The 24,827-nt window shown below is 35.5% G+C and overlaps 1 protein-coding gene and 1 pseudogene across 3 annotated transcripts in view; both read left to right on the top strand.

Moving 5' to 3' along the window:
• Positions 1 to 24,827, top strand: part of Sik3 (SIK family kinase 3) — a 239,721-nt gene that overhangs the window by 89,747 nt on the left and 125,147 nt on the right. The window lies entirely within an intron of this gene.
• On the top strand, positions 1,506 to 23,912 carry LOC120889490 (ubiquitin-conjugating enzyme E2 W-like; annotated as a pseudogene).

Raw genomic sequence — 24,827 nt, 5'->3', positions numbered from 1 at the left:
TGTCATTAGAAGAGATTTAATGTAGTAAAAATCAATATCATAGGAAAAGACATGTCACTGTAGCAGGCAGACTGCTCTCCCTTGCCCAGCTTGTTTTGTTGTTGTTGGTTGGAATTGCTCTGGCAACTACAAAGGCTGCATTTACTTGACAAGTCATGTATGCTAAAGGTAGAACACTGACTGCTTTTCATGCTGGCAAATTGCATTTTACCAGTACTGGCTACCTGGGAGGAATGTGTGCATGTTGGATTTTAGAACAGGAAAAACACAACTTCCACCTCATTTCACAGAAGAGTTCACTTAGGGATACAGACTTTTTGGTGACAGGAACTGTTACTTTCTGCTTGTTAATTCCAATACTTGCATAATGTTAAACTGGGATATTGTCAGATGACAAGCCTTCCTCCTACATGTTCTCCACAAAAGAACTGCTAGTGACAAGCATTTTATTATATTGAAAATTCAGCTTGATACTGTTTTAGGTTAAAGTATATTTCTTATGAAGCCAATATTGTGAAATGTTCTTTTTTCTTCTTCTAGAATGTGTTTTTTTCCCCCCTTGGCAATGGACTAACTGTAGCCATAGTATATAGAAAGGGAAGCTATTGACCAGACGGACACCACTGAAAGGAACTTAGACATCTAAATGGATTCTGCTTCCATTTGGGAAAAATGATCTAAGGTGGACCCCCCACTCCTTTTTTAAGACTAATTATATTCACATATTTGCAACTTTAAGTCTACTCCAGAGTCTAGAGGTTTTCTAGGTGTTATTATAATGTTCAAAAGGCAGGCTTTAAAAACTGGGGAAAGAGGGCTGGGGTTGTGGCTCAGTGGTAGAGCGCTCGCCTAGCATGTGTGAGACACATTAAAAAAAAATCAAATAAAGGTATTGTGTACACCTACGTGTGTGTGTATGTGTGTGTGTGTGTGTGTGTGTGTGTGTGTGTGTGTGTAATATATATCCCCCCCACGCTGGGGAAGTGAATATAGGGTAGATTCAAAGACAGATGTGAAAAGATGGCAAATTTAGGGAACTATAAATGGTTTCTTAAGGCCAAAGTACAGTGGCAATGTGAGGAAATGGTAAGAGATGGGAAAGGATAGGTTTGTAGAGATTAGACATCAAGGAACTTTGCATTCCATGCTAAGGAGTTTGGATTTGTTTCTGTAGATAAGGGGGAAAGTTCTAATATTTTTTAAAAAGGGGACAGATAGAATCAAGTTTGCCTTTATTAATTCTTGTAGTGGTGTGGAGACTTCTTCACCATTGAAATCATTTAGCAAGAAAAAATGACCTTGGGCTGCAGATGTATCTCAAGGTTAAAAAAAGAAAAGAAAAAAAAAAAAAAAAAAGAAAAGAAACAGTGTGACCTGAATTGTGGACCTTATACTAGGCACTCAGAAAATGGTGCACTTTATTCACTCATTATTTTGAGCAATTTTTTTATTATGTTTTTGTTACATGTCTGGCACAGAGTTTTATTCTGGTTACCAAGGCGAACATGGTACAGTTACAGGATTCGGGGAGCTTAGAGTCTAATGGGAGATTCAACCAGTAAGAGACAATTATCAAGGGTTAGGGGTGTAGTTCAATGGTAGAGCCCTTGCTTGGCGTGCAAGAGGCCCTAAGTTTCATCCCTAGTACCAAAACAAAAGCTAATTACCATTGGTAAATGCTACAACAGGGCATTTATGACGACATATAGATCTTAATCCAGTGTCTGGGGGGCAGGAAGAGCCTTTTTAAGGAAAGTTTAGGTGGAAGTCTGCCAAGTCAAGTTGCATAAAATGTAGGGGTAGGGTTAGTTTGGGGGTTTTGGAAAGACAAGTGTTTCAGCTGAGGAAATAGTTTATGAAAATGGTTGGAGGAGGGGAAAAAATAGCCCTGGCTTATTTAGGGAACTGTCGATTGTTTAGTGTGGCTGGATTGTGGAAAGAAAGGAAGTGGGTTGAGAGAAATAAAGCCGGGGAATTAAGCAGAGTTACCTTACAAACCATGCTAAGGATTTTGCATAACAGCAAATCAACTGTTTTAATCTGGAGAGTGTCCTGATCAAATTGGAGAAATCCCTGAGGCTGCGGTATGGAGCATGGGAAAAGGAAGAGGAATGGAGAGGATGATAGAGAGGAGCCAGAGAGGCAGGAAAGGTGTTTTTGGAATCAGAAGAAAGAATTTCAAGTAGAAAAGAGTTGTCAGTTCTGCAAAATCTTGCTGAGAACTCATTATGATAGGAATTGAGAAGTATCTACTGAATTTGGTATTAGTGGGTTAATTGGTGACCTTAGTGAGAAGAGTTGCAGTGGGGTGACAGGGATGGAAGGCAGATTCCACTGGATTGAGGAATGTTAGTTAAAAATGTAACAGATCACATTTAGCTCAAAGGTTCCTTGCCTGATCTCTGAATTTTAGCAAGCTTATATAAAAGAAGAAAGTTCAACATGAAAAAACATTATTCTAGGGTAGGAAAGATATTGGAATGAGATGGACATCATTACCCTAGGTACATGTATGATTGCATGAATGGTGGGTCTCTATTCCATGTACAACCAGAGAATTGAAATGTTGCGCTCCATTTGTGTATGATGAATTGAAATGCATTCTGCTGTCATGTACAACTAAGTAGAACAAATTAAAACAACAACAACAACAACACCATTCTACTGTTCCTGTCTTGGAAACTGCTTCCTCAAACCTAGTATTGGGCAAGGCAATAGCTCCAGTGCTTCTGCTCCAATATAGAATGTGAATAATGTGCAGGGAGCTGACACAATACCTTGAATAATACAGTCTATCTGCAATTAGCTACATATTGTTAGAGTTTATAGATCAACCCACTTGGGATTTGTTTGTTTGTTAACTACTTTCTTAGATATCTCTTTTAAAATCTTAAGTGCATTTTAATGCGTAGTTGTCAGGAGTTAAAAGCTACTCTTTGTAGAGACTTGGCTGTGAGGAGAAAAGGGAAGGGGAAGAGTGAGCATGAAAGGCTCTAATGAAGATGAAGAGTATTTGCTTATGTGGTTTCTACAAGGAGAACAACAGGGTGGGAGAGAATAACATTATTTTGAACATTTATGTGTTAGTTTTTTCTCATAATTTTATAGGGCAAGTATTATCATTATTGGAAGCTGGGAAAATCTGGAATAATTAAGATAAGAGAAAAAGAGCCAGGGAGATAGGGAAGGATAGAGCTAGAGAAAACAAAGGGATATTGGTGTTTAGGATTCCAAGATTGGAGTAGTTATGGATTGTAGCTATAGATTCCCCAGGAATGGGATTGGGTTAATAAATTGGAGTAGAGGTAGAAGCTCTTGGCAGTAAGGTCATAGTTGTAGACTTGAAGTTGCCTAGAATGTTGGTGGTAGCAGGATGGAGAAGACAGAGCCAGATGCCAAGTTACTTTTTTTTTTTTTAAAGTATTATTTTTACTCATAGATGGGCACAATCTCTCTCTCTCTTTTTTTTTTTTTATGTGGTGCCGAGGATCGAACCCAGTGTCTCTCACATATGCTAGTTAAGCACTCTATCACCGAGCTACAACCCAAGCCCCCAGGTTACTCTTTATACACTGCAGAATGACCTGAAAATTAGTTATGACATATACTAGACAGTAATATAGCTGAACAAAATGAACCTCAGAGGAAAGGAAGATTTCCCTTCTGCCCTCACACCTACTCAAAGGTGGAAGAACTTTGGAGGAGACAGAATAATAATCCCATACATGAAGAATATTTGGCAAGAAAGTTAACTTCTGTAGTTGAGCTACTTTATTGAGAGATCAGTGATCACTGTTTTCTAGAGAGATTTAGACTATGTTTCTTGTAGAGATTACTGGCACTTTTTGTGAATGCATTTGGGAAACTGCTGCTAGGCAACCTGTTGTCATTTCCTAATGTAACCATAATCTAGTGTCAGTGACTAATGATCTCATTGGGCTAGTTATCTTCCCTCCAGCTATGCTGGCATCAGTAAGTACATTAATGGTGTTTAAGAAACACATTCATTAAAAACCAGATAATCACTTTGGAGCTGGCCTTAGTAATGTCTGAATGAGTTGGGCAAGTTGGAGAAAATCTTAAGCCTGAGAGCTACTGTCTTTCAGGTTGGTTTGGGTGAGGTAACAAAAGATGATTCAATTGTAATTTAATGGGATCTGATATTACTTTATAAGTCATATCAGTTTAATATGATGCTTTGTCATTAATGTTTTAGTAATCTGACAGCATTAAAGACATTTGATATTCTCCCTGTTTTATTATTTCTTGGCTTCAGGACAGAGCTGTGCATTAAAATGCACTTAAGATTTTAAAAGAGATGTCTAAGAAAGTAGTTAAAAAGCAAACAAATCCCAAGTGGATTGCTCAGATTTGTAAACTCTAACAAAATGTAGCTAATTGCAGATGGATTTCATTATTCAAGGTGTTGTGTCAGCTTTCCTATGTGTCCACCTTCTATACTGGAGCACAGCAGTGGTGTTATTGTCTTGCCCATTATTAGGTTTGAGAAAGTAGTTTCCAAACAATATAGTGTTATTTCATGTTGGACTTTCTGCTTTTATATAAGTCTGCTAAAATATAGAGGTTAAGTAAAAGGCTTTTGAACTAAATATGTCCTAATAGAAAATTTTAGCAACAATGAAAAAATTTGTCTAATATACATATCTAAATTAAATATATACCTTTTATATATTGCTTATAATCAAAGAAATGCCTGTGAAAATTAAATTGTTTTATTTATCAAAATGGCAACAATTATTAAAAAAGATAATGACATTGCTGTGGGACTGGAGGACTAAGTAGGCACAGTTTGGTTTTTATGGTGCTGGGGATTGAACTCAGGGCCTTGCTTGTGTTAGACAAATACTCTACTACTGAATTACAGCCCCAGCTCCTGGGTACTTTTTAAATGAAAAGCAGTCTAATAGTGGTATGTCTAAACAGTCTGAGAAGTATATTCTCTTTATATTTAGTTTCATTTCTAAGAGTTTATCTTGAAGAAATAATCATTGGTTGAACTGGAGAATATTATGCTAAGCAAAATAAGTCACTCCCAAAGAACCAAAAGGCTGATTGTTCTCTCTGATATGTGGATGCAAATTCATGATAAGGGGATTGGAATAGAGGTACTTTGACTAGAGACAAGAGGGGAGTGTAGGGAGAGAGGCAGTATGGGGGTAGGAAAGATGATAGAATGAATCAGGCATTATTACTTGTGTGCATATATGATTACATAACCTGTGTAACTCTACATCATGTACAACCAGAAGAATGAGAAGTTATACTCCATTTATGTATGATGTGTCAAATGCATTCTACTGTCATGTATAACTAATTAGAAAAAATAAAAAAATTTTTTAAAAAAGTAATAATTATAGGTCAAATCAAGAATGTAGCCATAACAACACTTATTCAACATTGTTTACAATGAGAGTGTTTAATAATACAACCCTAGATAATTAATTTTAAAGTACAGAATAACTTCATAACATGGATTGAAGATATTGAAAGATAAACAATATGTGTTCTTAATATATACATACATATACACACACAGCGTAATTTGACTTTTGTGTGGATAGATATATACAAAGGAAAAAAGTATAGACATTTAAAAAAGTTTAGAGTTAGGTATTGAGCAGGCAATCTTGGTGTACTTACTTGGAAGAGATTGGGATGATAAAGTGGATAACTTTTTTTTTTTTTTTTTAAATCATGGTACTGGGGATCAAACCCTTGAGCATGCTAGATAAGCCCTGTACCAATAAGCTATATCCCCAGCTCTGAAGTGGAAAAGTTTGAGCCAGGTGACAAAAGTTATAGACTGTTCACTAAATTCTTTGGTATGATTAGTGATATTTAAAATTTGTATTTTCTAAATTTTTTACAAGAAACATGCATTACTATGTAATTTAAAAATACTTTGTTTTTTTATAGGTTTTTTAAAAGAGAGAGAGAGAGAGAGAGAGAGAGAGAGAGAGAGAGAGAGAGAGAGAGAGAATTTTTTAATATTTATTTTTCAGTTTTCGGCAGACACAACATCTTTGTATGTGGTGCTGAGGATTGAACCCGGGCCACACGCATGCCAGGCGAGCGCACTACCACTTGAGCCACATCCCTAGCCCATTTAAAAATACTTTGAAAAACAAATGCAAAAAGGTGATTGATTGTTCAGCTTTCAGTGAATTGTATGTGCTGTGAACTTGGTTAAGTGGGCTAATAGCATATAATATATGATAAAAAGATTGATTATTTAATTCCCTCATTTTATACCCTTAGCCATGGCCAGTTTATGGGATTTTAGGGAAGACATTAAAGCAAAGAATGGAGAGAATAGAGATTTGTATTAAATATGCTTCATTTGTATTAAATATGCTTCATCTTGAGAAATGTTGAGTAAAAATTCTTCAAATTTCATAGAAAATTGAATGATTTTACTCAATACTTCTCAAGATGAAGCATATTTTTCAGTTAAAGGCCATCTTCAGATGGCCACTTCCCATATCTTACTTTAGACTATTACTGATCTAATAAGACATGAATATGTTGAACTTCAAACTGAAATAAAACAAATGTTCATTTGGATTGGATAATTGACAATTAGAGATTACAATTAATTTTTATCAATGATCTGCCCTGAGTTGAGAGGAATCACCTTCTAAAATTCTTCTAAAAATTTTTTAGAAGAATTGAAGTTGCAGTTTTTAAAAAGTCACAGATGTTTAAATTTTGGAACTATATTTGGAGTGCAAACATCTATATATGGCTTAAAATTGTCAAAATATCTTCCCTGTTAGTATGACTCAGTGTAAAGAAGTGATAGACCCAAAAGTGAACTATACCCACCAGTAAGAAACAGAAATGCTTTAACACTTTGGATTTGAACCTGCCATTGCATTACTGTTCTAACATTTTTTTAATTGTATAGTCAAATTGTATACAAGTTTGATTCCCCCGTGTTTGTGAAAATGGATTTTCTTTGCAGAGTCTTCTGAGCTGTCCAGTGGTGGAACACTTGCCTAGCCTGCACAAGGCCTTGGGGTTTAATCCCCAGTCACCCCCTGCAACCAAAAAAACCGAGTCTTTTGAGCTATCATTAGTTATGTAAATTTGGAATGTTCCTTGATTTTATAATACCTTTGCTCTTGAGGTTGCCTGTAATTGTCAGTATTCTCTTTGACTTGTACAAAATCGATTATTTAGTAAAAAATTGTTCTCTAACTGTATACTTCTAATCTGACAAAGAACAAGTTTTTGGACTAGTTAGGGATTATGGCTAAATTTCTATTTTTATATGGCCAATTTATACTTCTGTATTTATTAAGCCAGAAGTTCATGTAACAGCACACATAGACTTATAATTCTATGGCTAGTCCTAAAATTTTTGATGATCTTGGAATTGTGGAAAGAACAAAGCCTTGGGTTAAATGAAATGTCTGTGTGCCAGAAGTTAGCCAAGGCATTCTGAAGCATTTGATCTACCAAAATTTACTGTGCAAATGGAAAAGCTATACCTTTGCCTCTGTCCCCCACCCCAGCCCTTTACTCTATGAGATCTTAAAGTCCCTGATTCTCATTATGATGGAATTGAGATATGAAATATCTGTTTGTGTTTACATGCAAATTCTATCTAAGATAAGGAGATTTTCAAATTTTCTCTTTGGTCTCTCCACCTCTTTTCTGAAATTCAGATATAACTTTTCTTTCTGGAATCCAGTATCATGTGTAGTACCTTCATAGGAGTACTACTCTGGAACACTAATGCAGTGTGCAGTCTCACTCTATTTATGTCTCCTGTGCATTAAAGAAAAAAAAATTTTTTTTTTTTTAAAGTGATTGGGTCTCACTATGCTGCACAGATTGGCATCAAACTTCTGGGCTTAAGTGATTTTTATGCCTCAGCTTTCTGAGTACAGGGACTATAGGCACTCTACCATGCCTAGCCTAGGCATTTTCTTAAAAAATGGCAGAAAAAGCAATAACTTTTAGTTGACCTCAGAAGTTAAGGAAACCATGAGAAAATCGTGTTTTCAGGTGGATTCATTAGGGATTTTTTTGAGTACATATTATATAATTAGTATATTGCTGTAGGCTTTAGTGTCAGAAAAATCATGAAAAACCTGGGAAGAAGGAATTAAGGTGATATAAAGTTTTAAAGAATATAGATGAAGAGGTGAATCCTTCTTTTTGGGGAGTTGGTCTAGATAGGTCTATAGTATACATTTTTTTTTTTTAAGTATAACAGTACTCAACTTCTGCTTTGTTATTTTGAAAAGAAATTAAATAAATTAACATTCGTCATCAGTAATGACACTTGTGCTTTGTAAGCTTCTTAACTTTCCTGACCTGGTTGAAGAAAATTCTTTGGTCCTCTAAATTCATAGTATGCTGTCTATTACTCTGAACATTTTTTCATCTCTCAAAAATATTAAGAATCCTAGTCTTCTTATTTTAGTATACTAACATCTCACTTTTTCCTTAATCTTTCTTATCTAATTTTTCCTTTTCCTTAATCATTTTATATTTTATCTAGTTATATTTATGTAAGCTACCTTAAACTTTTCTGAGTCAAAGCAAAATGTAAATTAATAAATGGTTTGCATTTTAGTAGTATGTATCGTATTCTTCTTTCCTATAATACTGAATAAAGTCCTTGGCATATAGTTTATGGTGCATAGATGTAATATCCATTTAATGTCTTACATTTGTGGAATGAATAATTTCTGCATATCCAAGCTGGTTTGCTGCCTGGGGTCTTCTCTTTGCCCGCCTAACAAACTCTTGTCTGTTAGATCTAGATGATCTGGCTGAGTATACAGTCAGTGTTTTGCTCAGCACACCTCTGTTGATGTGCATGAATTTATGATTTTTTGCACACTAGTTGCCAAAGGAGTCAAAGTATGTGGCAAAATGAAGAAAGGCTTGTAGTGAAGATATTTGAAAGAGTCAATTTAATAGTAATCACCAGTGGTTCTTCTGAATCTTATTTAAGTCGTTAACTCCAGAGAGGTGTAAAATTGCTTATGTTAGGATAGACTTAGAAATTCCTTTTGATAATGGAAAAATGAAGCTGTGAGCTGGGTGTGGTGATTCATACCTTTAATTCCAGTGACTCTGGAGGCTGAGGCAAGAGGATCAAAAAAAAAAAAGTCTTCCTCTGTGATGTTAATGATAGGTAGGATACTGTTTTGAAAACACAAACCTGTTAATTTTAAGTCTGCATACTTCCATTGGCAATTTAATCAGGATAGTTATTAATTCCCAATTATTTATTCTTTTTTATAACAAGTGTAGAGAAATGCCATGTTTTTCATCCTGTTGGATTTGTTCCTCCTTATTGTCACTGGTGTGGGGCAAATGTGTAAGTTATTAGTATTTTCCTGGGCATAAAATTACAGCTGAATTTAAGAGAATATTTTTCACCTTTCTGACATATCAATCTACAACAACCAAAAAATATATATATTTATTTATTGTTTTGCTTGAAAAGAAGCAAGTAAAAGGCTTATCAAGTGCACAGTATATTGCTAGATACTGTGGATAAATTTTTAGTGCAGATACATTTCCCTGCCTTGAAGGAGATTATTATCTTGTTGAGTTAGGGCTAACAGACTCAACTAGAGAATTGAAGTTTATTCTCGGGAGCTAGTTTGTGAGAAGACTAGGAATATTCACTAGGGAATCAGAATGTTGGAATCTTCCCAAACACTCTGAACATGGCTAGAAGAGTAGATAAGATTTGCACAGGTAGGAAGTAGGAATGAGAGGTCAGTGTCTAGAAAGTGGGCCTGTTAAACTGTGGTGCTGCAAAGAAGGAAACAAAAATTGGGATGTTTTATGTGAAGCAGAGCGGAGAGTGTCAGGACTAAAACAGATTGTTTGGGGGCTAGCAATTGCAGAAGGAGTATAGGAACAGCTTTGAGAAGATCTTAAAATCCGTCAGTCTGAGTTTGTGAGTAAACACAGATTCCTGGAGCACTATAAAAGGAGTGTTTTAGGAAGTTGAGTCTGACAATGGTATTATAGAGGTTAGTTTGCAGTATATGTATATATTAATGGTCATCATAAGGAAATTAATTAGATAATCTCAAAGGGATTTTATGACCACTTATCGAATCCTTACCAAGCACTGTTTGTCCCTAATGGTTATTTCATTTAAACTTGAAAACTGCCTCGAGAATTTGATATTATTACTGTTCTCACCTTAACAAGTGAGGAAACTGAAGCAAAGCAAGGACAAGTAACTTACTTAGGGTCACAAAGCTAATAAGGAGTAGAACAGTCAGTCAGTCTGGCTTTAGAAACCATGGTTTCTCTTATAAAATGTGTTTTATTTAGAAAATAAGATTTTTTTCCAGAGAAAATAAGATCAACATTATTTTCTTCTGTGTAATATTTTTCCTTATTCACTCCCTATCCCCTGACGAACAACATGGCTTGGTGTTTTAGAACAAAGATTTGGCTTAGGGATTTCAAGTAGTTTTGTCCATTTCAAACTTTTTGAAACCAGTTACTGGTTACTGGCAAAGAATACATTTTAATATCAAAACTGTGACAAATTATAACAACTTTAGACAATTTTAAGGCTAGCTAATTTCTAAATGTTTCTGATTTCCTGAGTTTCTTTTCTAGATCATGTTATAAACAGGAATTTTTTTATATTTATGTCTTTTAAAATATATTGTTATACCTGTACTTAAGTGCTAAGCTGATAGAAGCTGTTTTTTAAAAAAATACATTGCAAACATGTGTATATCTGGGCTGGGGATGTGGCTCAAGCGGTAGCGCGCTCGCCTGGCATGCATGCGGCCCGGGTTCGATCCTCAGCACCACATACAAACAAAGATGTTGTGTCCGCCGAAAACTAAAAAATAAATATTAAAATTCTCTCTCTGTCTCTCTGTCTCTCTCTCCCCTCTCTCTCTCTCTCTCTCTCTCTCTCTCTCTCTCTCTCTCTCTCTCTCTCTCTCCTCTCTCACTCTCTCTTTAAAAAAAATGTGTATATCTTGGGTTTAAGCTGTCAGAAGATTCATCTTGGATTTCTAGTTTGTGTGTGGTCACTGATGGATAAAACGTGTACTGCGAAATTTAGAAAAGGCAGTTGCTTGGCAGTCAGTGGATTCTGGGTTCCCTTTTACATTCGTGATAGTTCGTCTCTTCGCTGTGTCTTTTAGAATGAGAGATTGAGCTCCTGTAAAAGCATTTCAGAGGTTTTTCAACTAATGATTTCCCCTCTTATTCTTTACTGTTTGGTTTCCTAGACAACCTGGCCTCCCCTAGCGCCCTGCTGACGTCTTTTCAGCCCCTCTTCCACTCCATTCTCCTCCCATTACTGGAGCTTTTTTTTTTCATTGCTGTTTTAGTATTGCACCAAAGGAATATTTATATTTTCTTAAATAGAACTTCCTGTATGTTTCTTAGAATGTATTAGAAGGATAGGGACAGAAAAGAAATTACTTTCAGAAGTTAAATAACCTGTGTCAATCTAAAAGGCCTGAATTTATTCTATTGTTTCTAATGTTTCATTAAGTTAAACAGCAACAAAGAAAATATTTCTAAAATAAACTGGTAGCCTATGATTAAACCATTTTATTTTTAAAAATTTTAAACATTATTGTATTCTTAAACACATTTATCTATCTATCTCTCTATTTATCTACCTGTCTATTTATTTATATGTGGTGCTGAGGATTGAACCCAGTGCCTCACACATGCTAGGCAAACGATCTACCACTGAGCTACAACCCCAGCTCCTGATTAAGACACTTTAGAAACGTAAGAGAAGAAAAGCAATCTGAAAATGGTGTGAATTTTATAAATGGTTATTATAGAGTTATGTTACTTTTTAAATGATTGTGTCTATGAAAATCTTTTCTATTACAATGGGGAGGAAAAAGTGAGTACAGCTCTAGAAGTATACCTGTTGTTCACCTTTGGTCCCTTAGTGATACTTGTGAATCCCAGTTCTTTGATCTTTTCAGTTCCATTGTACTATCAGCCACTGTCCTGAGCAGAGAGGACCATATATATTACCTAAAGCATAGTAAAAAATCCTAATTAAATACGGTGATACAGTGTCTAGTTAACATGGTTGATCCTAACTATAGTGCTGGTTGCCATATCTTTTACTTTTACATTTGGCAATATTGTACTTTGGCTTGTGTGTGTGTGTGTGTGTGTGTGTGTGTGTGTGTGTGTGTGTGTGTGTAATGCTGAAGAGTGTATGGTGTATCTGTAAGAAGTGAATGATTTATTCAGCTTTTTTGCTGCTATAACTAAAAGACTCAATCAGAACAACTGTAGAGGAAGAAAAGTTTATTTGAGAACTCATGGTTTCAGAGGTCTCAGTCCATAGACATCAGGATTCGTTCCTTGGGGCTTAAGGTGAGGCAGGACATCACGGTGGAAGAGTGTGGTGGAGGGAAGCAGCTCAGGTGGTGATCAGGAAGCAGAGAGAGTGACTCGACTCACCAGAACAAATATATGCCCCAAAGCCACACCACACCCCCAGTACCCCACCTCGTCCAGCCTCACTCCACCTGTCTTCAGTTATCACTCAGTTATTAAGGTTCTTATAACCCGATCATTTCTTCTCAGAACCTTCTTGCATTGTCTCACACATGAGCCTTTGTGGGTCACCATACACCCAAACTATAACAGTGGATGAGAAAGGAAGAAATAGAAATAGTAAGAATTTGGAATATAAATGTATATGTATACAAATATATGAAAAGATAAGGTTATTTTCTTTTTTAGTGGTCTTTAATAAAATTGGCAATATATGTCTGCATGTATATGTATATGTATATAGATGTATGTGCTGTAAGTTAGGAGTGAAAAGCTACCACAGAAACAAGAAGAGGTAAAAATTGATTTTGCCTGAAGAAGTCAGGAAAAACTACATTTAAAAAAACTGGCCATAGACCTGTTATGAGGAGATTGAGGATTACTAGTCATGTGCAGTGATTAGTAGGAAAAAGTAATGGGGATGAGGAAGGGGACAGTGGCAGGGAATATTAGAAGATGTAGTTAAAGGAGATTGAAGGCAGATTGTTTGACACTGTTTGACTTTGTGACTTAGGTATTAGATTGATAGTATTATACCTGGTTCTTCCCATTTCCTCAATTTTTTTTTTCTTCAAAAAAGCATTCTCTAATGTGGAAGTGTTATATGGTGATTAAGAATACCTGATATTCGTGTGTAAAATGTATATGATGTTGTCTATCTCAAAGAGTTGTTTTAAGAATCAAATTGCTTGAGACATTATATGAAAGGACAGCATTTAACACAAAGTAAACAGGAAATGTAGGTAATAAATAGTGATATTTTGTAATACAACTTTCATTATAGAAGAAAATTAATGGAATGTGAAGGATTAGTGGTTTTAGAAAGGATAGAGGGAGATCTTGTAAGTGGATTAATTAAGAAGTCATTACTTTATCCAGAAAATGCTGTTAGGTGACAAGCATGCAGAAGAGGAGATTTGGCTGAAGAGAAAATGTGATCAGTTTAATTATGGATGGGCTGACTTTAAGATACCTTTTGGAAGTATGAAGTTTGGGAGGAGGGAAGCCTGGAGATGAGGGTCTGGGAATAGTGACTGAGTAAGTTGTGGCCTAAGCTGAAAGCTTTAAGGAACACTAATGTTTAAGAATTGGGAGTCAAAGAGGCTGTCCCTGTTTGGTTCTTAGGGCTGTAGTTTACTGGTCTTTTGTTATGTATCCTGGAAGAAACTAGGAACCAAGGAAAATTAATGTGTTTTCTTTTACCCCTAAATGTACCTTTTTTCTACTGCCAGTAAAATAATTTGTACTAAACTAAGGCATTAAGTTATATATTCTGAATTTAGATTTTTTTTTTGTTTTACTCATTACTGTGCATAGGTTAGATCCAACTTTGGTTTAACATTCTAACCTTTGTACTCCGTTTAGCAGCATTCTCTGTAGTTGCCTTTTAAAGGGAAAACAAAGTTCATTCTTTGAACCGGGGACTGACTTATTCTGATATTGACAGATTTCCTCCTGAAGTCTAGACATTTGGCTGGTATAGTTTTATTCAGTAAAGTTCTCACTTCTGAATTTTAGACTTAGTGCAGATTTTCTGGTAATTGGCCACAGGAACACCTCAGTGATCAGTGTGCTAAGTATCATGTTGTATTGCTGCCAACAAGCTTGCATAGTTAATGTGTTCAGTCATAGTCTTCTTTACATGACGGCACCTCTAAAATACAGAACATTTGTTACCTTCTCACAGCATGCCTACTATTTCCAATTTCTCTCTCTCTCTCTCTCTCTCTCTGAGTGAAGGAAAAAAAACCTCAACACTTTTCAGATTGAAATTTTAACAGTTTTGGATCTTTTATTGTATAATTTTGAGACTCAGAAATTATTAGAATATAAATTTCAATTGCTTACTTCTCAGTAAGTTGGGTTTAAATCTAAATTCCTTACACATATTTTTATAATTACCGTTTTGAGTTGAACTTTCAGAAATTCTTGCTTCACTTAAAGATTTACTTTTGTTTCTTGCCCTGCCTCAGCCTACTTCATGTGTCAAAACCTGCACATGAGATTTTATTTTGGAAATGAATAGGAAGTGAATAGTCTCACACAGGATCAGATCTAGTTTTTCATTTTTATTTGCTCAACCCCTTCTAGGATACTAATTGAAAAAAAAAGTAACAACAACTTGGGTTGCCTTTACTTTTAACTTATAACTTTTATTAGGGTTTTACCAATACTATATCATTTTGGTTCTGGAGGTCTCAGAGGGCTAACTTGGTTCTTAGTGATTGCTCCTGAGACTTAGAAAGAGAGTTGGTATTGGTGTTAAACCATCAGCATCCTTCTCGTTTTCAAGAGGCAGAATAGAATACTGAGTTTCAGGGCCTTAAATAACTGTATGGTGTGCTATAAAGTTATAATGTTAAATTAGTTTCTGGCCTGCCCACATTGTTTCCAAAGTTCACTTCACATGTTTAAAGAACTCTCCCATTTTAAATACAAGCATAGAGAACTGTGTGGCAACACTTACCTATCTATGAGGAACTTGAACTATATATATAAAAAAAAGAATGTAGAAAGAAAATATGCTGCTGGCACTGTAGATTAGAATCTTATATGGCCAGACTCAGCAAATTAGTAAAATAACATCCAAAAATAAAAAATGAAAAGGGCTGAGTATGTAGCTCAGTAGTAAAAAGTATCTCTGGGTTCAGTCCCCAGTACCTTCCTTAGGATGAAATATCTTCTTTGTTTATTCCCATATTTTTCCTCCTGTGTCCTTTTTCCATTACCCACAACGTAAGAGAATGTTCTTTGATTCACTGTACTCTCATTTGGAAGGGAGAGTGTGGATTATTTAGGTATAGGGAGGAAGAATTAAGATCTTCTCAACTTTTGGTCTATCTAAGGAAACCGGCGTTTTTCTTCTTTTAGGTTCTTTAGTAAAGTCTTGTATTTTTCTTCATAAAATTCCCATACATTTTAGTAATATGCCCCCCCCAACTTCTAATATTTTGTGGCTATTCTCATAAATTAGCAGTGTATTAGAAAATTACTGAATTTTTACATGCCACGAATCTTATAATTTATTTTGAATTTAGATTTTACTTATCCCCTCAGAGCTTTAGTTTCATTACCCATGAAACAAAGGTGTAGGGTTAGAATAAGATATTTTCAAGGATCTTTAGAGTTCTACTATTACATGGTTCTCAGTTGAGGTAACTTCTTAAAAATATATATATATTTTATGATGTTAGTGAGAGTTGTCTTACCTAAACCATAAATAAACCCTGTGAACAAAACAACCAAAAACAAAACAGCTTTGTTCTCATGAGTTTTGACACACTGTTTTCTACATATTCTTTAACTTTTTTTTTTTTTTTTGAGAAAAAGGAAAAAAGTTTTATGGCTTTGCTAGCAAAGGAACATGGGACTCCTATCCCAAAGGCTGTAATTCTTTCTTTAAAAATCTTGAAGTAAAGAATGTTTAACCTTTTTTTTTTTAAAAATGTACTAGGGATTAAAACCAGGGACCTTTACCACTGAGCTATATCCGCAGTCCTTATTTATCTTAAAATTTCTATCTATCTATCTATCTATCTATCTATCTATCTATCTATCTATCTATCTGTCTGTTTGTTTATTTTTGATGTCAGGGATTGAACCCAGGTGCTTTATCACTGAGCCACATCCCCACCCTTTTTCATGTTTTATTTTGAGGCAGGGTCTCACTGGGTTGCTTACAGCCTCACGAAGTTACTGAGGCTGGATTAGAACCTGTGATACTCCTGCTTAGCCTCTGGAGCTGCTGGGATTACTGGCATGCACCACCATGCCCAGCTAACATTTAAAAAATCATAATCAAAAGTACAATTTCTTATTCTGATTGAAGTGAGTTACTGCTGTTTCCTCTCCCATCATTTTAATTTGTTGCTGTGCTAGTTTTATTGCATATTTCTCCTCTAAAAATAGATGGTCTTTATGTAAACCAACGTTTTTATAAATGTTTGTATCTCAAGTAAGTTTGAATTTAGAGCAGGTGCTGTTAAGAGGGCTTCCCAGTACATGTTTATTCTCTTCCATGCTTCTGCCCCGAGAATCCAGTGTACAGATGTCAGAAGATTTCAATGGGAAGCGTCAGTAGTATTCTTGAAAAATTATTTTTATGTTTATTTTTGCTGGCTGGTGGCAGATGTTGTATTTGTTATATCTCAAGGTATATTCAATCCTAACCTAAAATATGTAACTCAGCACCAAACTACCTTTTGTATCTTTTATAAAGATGTAGGATAAGTACATTCTATTAGATGCTTGTCAGGAATTTGTGTGTAATGACCAAATGAGTTTTAAGCCTAATTTGAATAGGGTTCCAGAAAATGAAGTCAGGGGAAAAGTTAGTGTGGCTCATAGTGGGGTGACACTTAGCTAGTGCCAGTTTGTTCATTTTAATTGGCTCTCTTGTTTATTTATTTTGTGTTAAGACACACATCAATAGTGTTGAATAAAATTCATATTGTTGTACAGTTGATCCCCAGAACTTTGTTCATCTTGGAAAACTGAAATTCTGTCCATTAAACAACCCCTTATTTTTTCTTTCCTTAGCCCCTGAAAGCCATCATTTTACTATTTCTATGAGTTTGAACTAGTAGATTTATATATTATTTATTTATGTATTTGTTTATAACTTGTCCTTATTTATTCTAGGTAAATGGATTTTGAGCTTAAAAAGAAGAGTAATACTATAAGCCAGGAGCCACACTTCATAATTGCCTGGGTGTTGATAATGGCCAACTCTGAAATTAGAGTATCAAACAGTCTTCTGTAATTCAGTTTGGAAATTGCTGTTCTTTTTGTTTGAGGAGGATGATGATAATGACATTAGCTAGTGATAATAGCCAATGAGTCTTATAGTACTCTTATTGCATGTCTATGGAGGAAAAACCTGCTTCTTTTGGGATGAAAGAGAAGAGAGAAGTTTGAGTAGATGAACATGGGTAGAGATAGAAGAGAAATTGAGAGAGATCTTCATATTTGTTTTCTCTGTTAAGTATTACACTGGGTCATTTGTTGAAAGGTAGAGGTCTGAGGTTAGAAGGCTTAAAGAAACTGATAAAAGTTTAAAATTACCAGAAAATGGGGTAGAGGCCTGATCAGGGATGATGATGATGATTTTGATGATGATGATGATAATAGTAGTGGTAACAGTAGTACTAGTATTACTACTACTACTACTACTACTACTACTACTACTACTAATGAAAGCAACAATGACAATAGCAATAGTATGTACAGCTGGTATCACTAGTTATGTCTTCCATGTCAGCTACTATTCTAGTCACTTTATATTTTAATCAACTGAACTAAAATAGTTGTTACAGAGAAGAAACTAAATTGCAGAGTTGGGATTCCAATTTTATTCACTTGGCCCAACCTCAGTCTCTTTCCTCTTTCTTCTTTCTTCACTGTAAAGGACATTGAAATTGTCCACTAGACCTTCCAAGTAAAAAGTTTAGGGTGTAATTAAATAACAACAACAACAAAATTTTTTCTTTAGAGAAAGGAGGAAGAGTGGATTGAAAAAAAGCTTTATATATTTAAACTATAACAGATATATTGATACTTTTTTTCTTTTCAGAATAATTGGTGCTTTTGATGGGTTGCTCGCCTAAATGAAGTGAGCTGCCGTCCAATAGGAACCCAGATCTGGTTATGTGACCTTAACAGGCAGAGGTACCTGAAATTATAAACTGATTATCTCCCTAAAGCCGGTGTCTGAAATACTGGCTTGGGGTTAATTCTAGGTCAGTGAATTCATCTTATTATGCAGGAATAAATGAGGCTTTTAAAAAATTTGTAGTTATTCTATTTGCTAATGAGGTATTACTTGTATTTCTAATCTAAACTAAGGACTATGTTTTATTTTGTTTCATTTTTAGCAATAGCTTCTCCAAATGTGGAATTTAGAAAAAGAAAACTCAGTTTCTCCAGTATTATAAATGCAGGTTTAAATTTCTTACATGTCTTTATTTGATATATGTAAAGGTTCTTTTCAAAGATACAAGTGACTAAATGGGTGCATAGTTTGATGTAAAGCAGCCCAGAGCAGATTGAATTCTAGTGAACCATCCTACTGACTAGCATTTCAATGTCCAGATGGACAAATATCATATTGATTTACAACAGCAAACTCAACTATAAAATAATTAATTTCTAGACTATTACTAATTTATATGAAGACCCTCATTACCCAGATGGGAAACTTCATTATTGCATTATGACTTAGGTTTACATTGCCTAAAACCAGAGAAAATGACTTTGATCTCCAGATCTGCACATGTCAGATCACTTATAATTCAGACTCAGCAGTTACCTTTTTTTAGCTTTAACTTTGAAAATTGTTAACATATCAATAGGTTATGTACTTTATTCTCTACCTTGTTATTATCATTATCATTATTATATTGTTATCTAACATGTTGATTTTAACATTAAGAAATAATTGTTAAGGTTTGAGATGAAATACAATATTGATGAATTCTGTTAAATCGGTAAATACAAACTAGTTTACAAGAGGGACTTGTTGCAGATTCTTTTCACATGTAGAAAAACTCTTCAGAAAGACATTTTTGAAGTTTTGCTATGGAGAAAGATTGCCAGTGAATTAAAAACAAACAAACAAAAAACCTTTTCATAGGTCCCTTCTTGGGAGTGTGGTAACTGGTACTTTTGGACTCTATACATAGAAATCCAAGTCTAGGAGAATGTCTCAGGATATAGCTATCTACATTTTGTATCCAGAGCTATTAATTTCTTCATTATTAGAAGAAATCACAAATTGCATAGTAGGCTTGGCATTTTGTTGGTGTCAAGAGAAGGATGATCTCAGAGGACTTGTAAGCCTGTGTTGGGATGTGTGATGTGTGCCTCTTTCCCTCCAAGTTTTTTGTTTGTTTCAACAGCCTAAGATATTTTTTGAAACTGTAGGTATTCCCAAGATAGCAAAACCAAATCAGTACACAGAACAGCCATTTTTGCCAGTACCAAAATGCATACTGAGTTTTCTAATCTGAGCTCCAGAGTTTATACATAGCAAATTCTAACATCTGCCAAGTTCTGTTATGACCCAGAGGGGAGTGAAATAGAGTAGAATGAAGAAATGTGGAATTGCATGCTGCCTATAGGGTAAACTGCATTTTGGAATTTGCTTCCATGTTGCCATCCCTTGTGGACCACTGTGATGTTTAACTGGCTGAGCTGGAAAGGTAATATTGCACAAGATGAAGAACAGTAAATGGTCTGTCTGGTGGCTTGCTGTTAAGCCTCCCACCAGTGCCAACTAATAGCCATAATAGCCATTTCTCCTATGGGGTGTAAGAATTTGGCTGTCATCTTTTTAGGAAAATGGGGTAATTTGTAGCTATTGCTTTTAGCATAGTAAGGAGATATGACATTTATAGGGTTGCATCCTGGTGGTTTTCTTACTGCCTCATTACCCACTGGCAACCCCATGAACTGCTACTTTGAATCTGGAAAATTACTGTGGGTTAATTTTAAAAATTATATTATGAGTGTCTGTTACACACAAATGCATATAAATTTTGAATACACTTGATTTGAATTTTGCCAAATAGAACTTGAATTTATCTCTGTTCACAATACAAAAAACTTAAAACGTGGACCCTAAAAATAGTGTAATTTTTTTTAAATCAGTAAAATTCCTTTTTTCATGGGTTGTAATGCAGTTCTCAAAAAGGTTTACAATATTTATAGGACATAAACCCCAATAATATTTGTAAGTATAAACAATATAGAGCACATATTAGTGTCCTTAAGTTCCCTAAGATTTGCTTTATAAGAAGTATATTGGGGCTGGGGATGTGGCTCAAGTGGTAGTGTACTCGCCTAGCATGCGTGAGGCCCTGGGTTAGATTCTCAGCACCACATAAAAATAAAATAAAGATATTGTGTCCACCTGAAAAGCTAAAAAATAAATATTAAAAAGCAGAAGTATATTGATTGAAGATATTTTCAAAGTATTTCCATTCAAATGATATATAATACTTTATATAACTGCCTTTAAAAATATAGATGTATTCCTGAAATTATTGATCAGTTTTTAACCAATAAACTGTCTTAAAATGAATGATGAACTGGGCATGGTATTGCATGCTTGTAATACCAGCACTTTGGGAGGAGGAAGCAGGGGGACTGCAAGTTTGAGGTCAGCCACAGCAACTTAATGACCCCCCTTCCCCCAACTCCATCTCAAAATAAAAAACATAAAGGGCTGGCAGTATAGTTCAGTGGTAAAGTGCCCTTGGTTCAATCCCCGTTACTGGGAGTAGGTAAGTTTTTTGTTGTTGTTTTAAGTAATATGGTCAATTAGATGAACAGAGAAATCCCTTTGGAGCATACATTTTAAATGGAGCTAGGGAAGGGGGAAATATATGAATACATATAAAATGGATGTGAAATTCTGAAACTATTATAAGGAAAATAATTGAAGTCCTGAAAAAATCAGAAAACATGATTTCACAAGGTAGATAGCATAAACTCATAAGGTGGTGTTTGTGCTGTTTCAAACTGGATTAGAACATAGGGAAGGAATACAGAAAACTTTAGTGCCCTAGCACAGTAGAGACTGCCATGGGCATGATTGGAATCCTGGAGGGATAAAGTCCTCAGTGAGTGAGTCAGGAAAAAACCATGCTCCGGATGCTCTGGTTGCAGATTACCTATTATTTTCTTGAATCTGGGTTGAAAGGGGGGAAAAAAAATCTCCAGTGAAACTAGTCAGCTTTGTGTCACTGTGACCAAAATACCTGATAAGAGAAGGAGAAATTTATTTTGGCTTATGGTTCCTGAGGTTTAGTTCATGCTTGACAGACATTGCTCTGGGCCTAAGGTAAAGCAGAACATTGTGACAGAAGAGCGTGGTGGAGGGAAGTTTCCTCTCATGGCAGACTGGAAGACAGTGGAGGGATGTGGGGAGAGAAGGGAAATTGGGGAAAGGGGCCACAGCTATACCTCACCTGCCTACAGTTACCTCCCAGTCACTCCATTCAAACTAGATTGGACTAATTAGGTTATAGCTCTCACAATCTAATCATTTCATCTCTGAATATTCCTGTATTAACACAGGAGTTTTGGAAAGTATTCCTCATATCCAAACCATAACACTGCTTAAGCTGACACACATGCTCACGTGAGTTGTCAGCCAGATTTCTTATTACCTGTGAGGGCTAAGAATCTCTAGCTGAAAACTTAGTGAAAGGGCTCCCAGTTGGTTGTGATCCTCAGTGACTGGGAGAATCGAATTCATATCTCTACAGAAGCATACTTTAGAGATAGACTTCAAGGAACTTTTATTATGGAAGTTGCAAGAGGTGTGAACTTGCACAAGAAAACAAGCAACTATCACTTGATTAGATGTGGAAGATTATATTTTCCAGATAGGGCTACAACAATGTTTCTGGAACTGTGTGCTTTTCTAGAACCTTGCCCATAATGCTCTCCTGGACAGAAGAAGCCTAGGTACCTGAGCCAGGACTCTGTTCCCATCATTCCTCCAGGTGCTCTCCTGGATGGCAGAGGCCTAGGAGCTGGTGTCAGTGCAGAAACGACTACAGAAAGAATTGTTGGCTTTGCAAAATTACCCACCTCCAGGGATGACTTAAAATGAAGAGTGTTCAAATTCAATTATACAGTGTACTGTAGACTTGGAAGGTGTACCAGGTACCTTATATGAAAGGAAAATTCTTTAACTTCTATATGTTTGGTCATTTTTAATGGTGAAAATACTCCCGTTCACCCTAATATTTATAGCAATGGTCATATCTGTTTATCTATTTAACAGAAGACTGATCCCCAGAGCTCTCAATGTAGTTAGTTTTTCTTAGCTTTCATTACTAGCATGCTTTTGAGCTGCAGAGAAAAGAGAAGACCACCAGGTAATTCTTTTTATGTGTGAACATGTAATAAGAATTCAAAGAAAACAAAATGGTGGCACCATGTGTGAAATTTTCTATATCCTCACTCAAATAGAGTGAATTTTATACTTGAGTTCTCCCAAATGTTGAAATAAAAGATAACCAGTCATTTCATGAATGCCATTCATGAGTGCTGCACAGATATGAAAACTTGGGATAATTTTAGTGAGAAATATACAAGACCTAAAGGGAAAAAATGACAAAACTATAAGAACTGTGAAAAAAGCAGAGACACTTTAATGAGAAAATATGTTGTTCTTAAAAAATGTAATTTTAGTAAGGATCTCATGGAATGATAGGGGTAGGTGTTTGAAAAGTTTGGAAAAAGTAGGTGAGAGAAGCAAAGTTTGAATTTTGAACTCTAAAGATAATGTATGAGAATTACTCTATCAGGCACTGAGACATTAACAAGAGTAGATCACTCTATAGAATTATTCTATTTAGGCCCTGTTGTGTATGAGATTTAAATGCATTATAAATCATTGAGAAGGAGAAAGATTATTTAGTATCTAATTTTAGATAATTGGTAATCATCTGGGAAGGAAATAAGTTTACATGTTCACTTCATATATAAAATATTTCTTGTGGATCATTTAAAAAATAACAATAAAAGAGAAAAAAAAATTTTCAAAGAGAAATAGAGTCTTTGTGTCCTTTCATTCAACCTGTGCAGACCTTTGTGATTGCTGTGACCAGAAGAACATGATGGAAGTGAGATTATATGGTTTTTGAGGCTAAGTCCTAAAAATAGCACACATTTCTTCCTTATTTTCTTGGGATGCTCGTTCTTGGAACCCATCACTGTGCTGTGAAGAAACACATGGAGAGATCCATATGGAAAGGAACTGAGACCTTAGGCCAATGGCACCAGCTAGGTTCCCAGCTGACAGTCAGAATTAACTTGCTGCCTTTTAATTAAGCCATCTTGAAAGTGGATCTTCCACCCCCCTGTCCAGATGACCTAAGGTGATGCCACATGAAACAGAGGCCAACTCTCTTCTCTGAGTTCTAAACAAATCACCCAATATATGAGCAAAAAAGTGATGGTTGTTGTTTTAATCTATGAAATTTGAAGGTGGTTTGTAACACAGTGATAGATAGTTACATTAGCAGTAACTATCAGTCTCATGAAGACTACGGATGTTTCTCATAAAAACTACAGAGATTTAGTCAGGTGTGGTGATATATGTCTGTAATTTCAGCTACTTGGGAGGCCAAGACAGGACGATTGCAAAGTTGAGGCCAGCATGGGTCACTTAGCAAGACCCTGTCTCAAAATAAAAATAAAAAGGGGTGGGGATCTAGCTCAGTGGTAGAGCTCCCCTGGATTCAATCTCCAATACTGCCCAGAAACAAAACAGAAAACAACAACAAAAAACTCCACTCAAAACCAACAAATAAAAACTATACACACACACACACACAGATGTTTATGTGTTTTGGGGATACACACACACTCACACAGATGAATGATACAATTATAAAGAAAAAAGAAAAAATTAACAAACTTCAGCAGAGTGGTTTTTCTTTGGGTATGGAACTGTGGACTGGGAGAGCTCATAAAGACTTGTGGTTTATATACAACACATTTCACAGAAAAATTTTTTAAAGTGCATTGTTGAAAGAAACCTTGCAGTGATTCTTTTTCTAAGGAAAGAATTTTGGTAATGCAAATACTATTTCATTTTTCCCCCCTGGTGCCATCCAAATGTTCTACCACTGAGCTACCTCCTCAACCCAAATATTAGTTCTTAATTAATCTTTTGGCATGCATTCTTGCACATAAAATCCTCCAGTCAATCTATTTTGAATTATTTTTTCTGAGTTTTTATATTATCCTTGCTAACTGGGAAACGTGCCTAGGAAGAAGGTGAAACTAGGAGAATTCATCCACATGTTCAGCCTCAGTGGTCATTAGCCTTATAATGAGAAATTAGGCCTCTTATCCTAGCTGTCTTGAAATTGGCTTACTGTTGTTAAAAATAAGACTTTTTAGGTTTATTTATTTATTTTAGGTCAGCAATAAAGGAACACGCTCTTTTTTTCTTTTCTATTTTTTTTTTTTTGCCTCTCCCCAGCCTGAATCTGCTGTTTGTTAAAAACCTCCATGCATTGACATCTCTTCCTTTTCTGAAGTAATATGAAACCCAATAATTACACACAGACCTGACCTACTTTGGAGGAACGAGAGGACAAAGAAAGCCTAGTTTTCTTCGTCCTTTTTTGGTTAAAAGCAAAGATTTAGGATGTAAGGGCTAGAACTTTCTATATCCTTTATTCTTTGAGGAGCCCAACCCAGATTGTCCTTTTCCCATACATCAGAAGTTTCTTTAT

The sequence above is a fragment of the Ictidomys tridecemlineatus genome, chromosome 4 (genome assembly GCF_052094955.1).
Source record: "Ictidomys tridecemlineatus isolate mIctTri1 chromosome 4, mIctTri1.hap1, whole genome shotgun sequence".
NCBI lineage: Eukaryota > Metazoa > Chordata > Mammalia > Rodentia > Sciuridae > Ictidomys > Ictidomys tridecemlineatus.
Note: the sequence above shows the minus strand (reverse complement) of the source record. Positions and strands in the feature narration are given on the sequence as shown.